The 3,796-nt window shown below is 43.7% G+C and overlaps 1 pseudogene; it reads right to left on the reverse strand.

The window, feature by feature from the left end:
* Window positions 1-1,173: 1,173 nt before the first annotated feature.
* On the reverse strand, window positions 1,174-2,299 carry LOC101656759 (annotated as a pseudogene).
* Window positions 2,300-3,796: the final 1,497 nt, after the last annotated feature.

Raw genomic sequence — 3,796 nt, forward strand, 5'->3', positions numbered from 1 at the left:
CAACCGTGGGTGCTGGAGCACCCATGTGGAGACCCCTGCCAGCGCTGAGATACCTACATGTTCACTGGTTCACCTTTCCTCCTGTAGTCGGCATCATAGTGTGTCTTTTGTGAGATGGAGGAGGACTTTGTGGATTGGTGTCGGACATATGGGCTAATGTTGGCCTTGTGGACTTGGGCAGCACTGGGTTGGGATGTTTTCTTGATGTGCACTTACTCTTTATATAAAACTCTCTCTTACAGCAATGAGTTTCTGTGGATTTGTTTCTCTAATGTACCCAGACTAACACAGCAGCCTTCAGTAGAATCGCAACTCAATGTAAGGAAGACCAAAATGCTCACAACGGGACCACTAGGTAACATCATACTAAATGGAGAAAAAGATTGAAGTTGTCGCGGATTTGAGCCTGCTTGGATCCACAATCAATGCTCATGGAAGTAGCGGTCAAGAGATCAAAAGACATGTTGCATTTGGTAAATCTGCTGCGTAAGTCCACTTTAAAACAGTGAAAAGCTAGGATGTTCCTTTGAGAACTAAAGTGCGCCTGACCCAAGCCATGGCATTTCACATGGCCTCATAAGCATGTGGCAGTCGGACGCTGACTCTGGAAGGCGGAAGAAGGGCCGATGCATGCGAATTGTGGTGCTGACACAGAATACTGGCAGCAGCGTGGACTGCTGAAAGGACAAACCAGTCTGTGGTGGAAGAAGAACACCGGAGGCAAGAAGGGAAAAACTTGGTCTCACGTACTTTGGAAAGACCAGTCCCTGGAGAAGGGCGTCATGCTTGGGTAAAGTGGAGGGGTAGCCAAAACGGTGAAGGCGCTCAATGAGCTGGCTTACACAGTGGCTGCAACAACGGGCAAAAGCATAGGAACACCTGTGAGGATGGGGCAGGACCGTGTGGTGTTCGGGGTGGGGTCCATGTGGGCGGGGCCCAACTCGATGTCACACAACAGCAGCACCATCATACATGGCAATAAAATGCATCGTGGTACGCTTCCATGTGAGGAACAAAGGTACACTTCATATAGAAAGAAGATTTATTATCATGCACATCAAAATAATTTAGAATAAATCTAAATGTCTAGCTTCTAGGCACTTATAAATAATCACGGAGAGGCTAAACGTGTACAGTCTCCATTTATTCCCAAAGCATATACAAAAAGCCTTCTTACAATGATGGATTGCCACCTTGTTGCCTTAAAATTCTATCTTTTCCATTTTTAATTACTCTTTTTCTGAAGTTGGAGGCCACTCCTGCTGGAACTCCAAAAGAAGAGGTAGTTTTTGTTTCAAATACCCCTTTGTATTCTCCACTTCCATCACGCCTGAGGTGGGCATGTATTGACCAATGCTTGGAAGTTCCAAATCTACTTCTTCATGAGATTCCACTTCTTGTTTAATTTCTTGCCAGTCTCCATATGATTCTAACTTCTTAACCTCTTTGAATTGTTCTTTCTTGGGATCTGATGAACCCTTTTCTTGTATATCTTCTTTTTCCTTCTGTGAGTCTAATTTAGCTCCTTCATTGCTATTTTTATTCTGTTAGACTGCACTAGTAGCTTCTGTGTTTTTGTAAGGACCTCTCCTTTCACTTTCTGTTCTTCATCAGAATCATGATGTGAATCCAATGATATGGATTCCTCTAGGCTGCCAACTGCCTTGTCCATTTTCTCACTAGAAAGCAGATTCTCAGATGTGGAATAAAATCATCAAGCTTCTCCTATCTGGATTCCCCTGTTTCTGTATGGTAGAAATACTTACAACCATCTTCCCTTAAACCTCTACCCAAACAGATGTCGTCTTTTTAAAAGTTCCCTTGAAATCTTTCACCCACCCCACCTCTACCCCTGCCCTGACATGCCCCTGTGATAAGATCACAATCTTAGTGGTGGCCCTCAGAGCTTATGCCTTCTCCCCCTCTGCCCTTGGCAGGATCTTTCCGTCTCCCTCTCCGCCTCCATCTTCTTCTCTTTCGATGGGTGTGATGCGGAGGTGGTTGGGGTGGTGATACACTCAGTCCTGGAATGTTGGACTCTAAGCCAAGCCTTTTCAAAGCCTCTTAGTATGTTTTCAGAGCAGCTGCCTCCATTGCAGAAAACACTATTGATGCCTTTTCTTCTTCCTTTACCCTGTTCCGACTTTTCTGTTTAATCTCAGTGATTCATTTTGGCCACATTGTCCTTATGAGTCTTTTCTTGTTCATGAAATTCCACACTAGATCTGTTGTCCACTATCCACCACCTCCAGTAATCACAGAATCTCTTTGGTTGTGACTTCCAGTAGCAGTCTGCCATTATCTGATCAGGGCGCTGCTCATCACCCGGGGGCCTGCCTCCAACTGGGCGCCTCCATGCTGGGTGAATGAGGGCCCCAGGTCACTATGTGGCCTCTCTACCTCACTTTTTAATTCATCTCCGTAGCTTAAGTGATTTTCTGAAATGTTACCTGTTTGACTTTGGTACACCTGGAACATGTACCCAATATGTGATTGTAAAAGGAAACAGTATACATTTTCCATCACAAAATGAGGATATTTAAAGAAAATAAACTGTCCACAATATTTGAAAGACACACATTGTGAAGTGGGAATGGGCAGGATGGACTCAATCCAAGATACGAACACTGAACAACGATGTGCAGGTATCTGTACACCCCCTCTACCAGACTTGAGCCTGTTCCTTAGTACACATCGGGGAAGGGATGAAAAAATACATATTGAAATTTAACTAGCAAAGGTGCAGATGAAAGTGAAGCATGGGTGTAGTATAAAGATGAGCCTTTCTAAGAGAAGAATTTAAAAATAATCTTCAGAAATAAAAGGCTTTAAGTTACAAAGAACTGCAAAGCATTTCCCTGTGAGAATATGATTCAAAAATGAATCTTACCATCCTCATCAAGGGGTCCTAGTGGAAGCAGTGGGTAAATGCTAAGGGTTGGTAGTTCGAACCCACAAGCCTCTCCATGGAACAGAAATGAAGCAGACTGCTTCTGTTAAAACTACAGCCTTGGGGATCATGGGGAGGAGACGATCCAATCAGGGTGCAGGGTAGCAACGATGAAACATACAACTTTCCTCTAGTTCTTTAATACTCCCCCACACACACTATCATGATCCCAATTCTACCTTAAAAATCCACTAGACCAGAGGATATACACTGGTACAGATAGGAACTGGAAACACAGGGAATCCAGGGCGGATAATCCCTTTAGGACCAGTGGTGTGAGTGTCGATACCGGGAAGGTGGAGAGAGGGTCGGGTGGAAAGGGGGAACCAATTACAAAGATCTACATACAACCTCCTCCCTGGGGGATTAGACATCGGACAGCGTAAGATATAACATAAGAATAATAATTTATAAATTATCAGGGTTTATGAGGGAGAGGGGAGTGGAGAAGGAGGGGGAAAAATGAGGAGCTGATACCGAGAGTTCAAGTAGAAAGCAAATGTTTTGAGAATGATGAAGACAACAAACGTATAAATGTGCTTGACATGAAATGGATGTATGTATGGATTGTGATAAGAGTTTTATGAGCCCCAATAAGATGATTTCTTAAAAGAACTAAACAAATTTTAAATGGCTCAAAAAGTGGGGAGTGGGGGGGAGCGCGGACTACAGCCTTGAAAACCCTGTGGGGCAGTTCTACTCTGTCCTGTACAATCACTATGAGTGAGAATCAAGTCAAAGACTTGATTTAGTATCATCATCACCATTATCATCAACAAAATTGATTGCTATGTTGCTACCAGTCCAAGGTTAAACTGTAAAAGGCTCCAAAACTCTTACTCTAGA

Source organism: Echinops telfairi, unplaced genomic scaffold (assembly GCF_000313985.2).
Source record: "Echinops telfairi isolate 266 unplaced genomic scaffold, ASM31398v2 ScPeMD7_7424;HRSCAF=8462, whole genome shotgun sequence".
Lineage (NCBI taxonomy): Eukaryota > Metazoa > Chordata > Mammalia > Afrosoricida > Tenrecidae > Echinops > Echinops telfairi.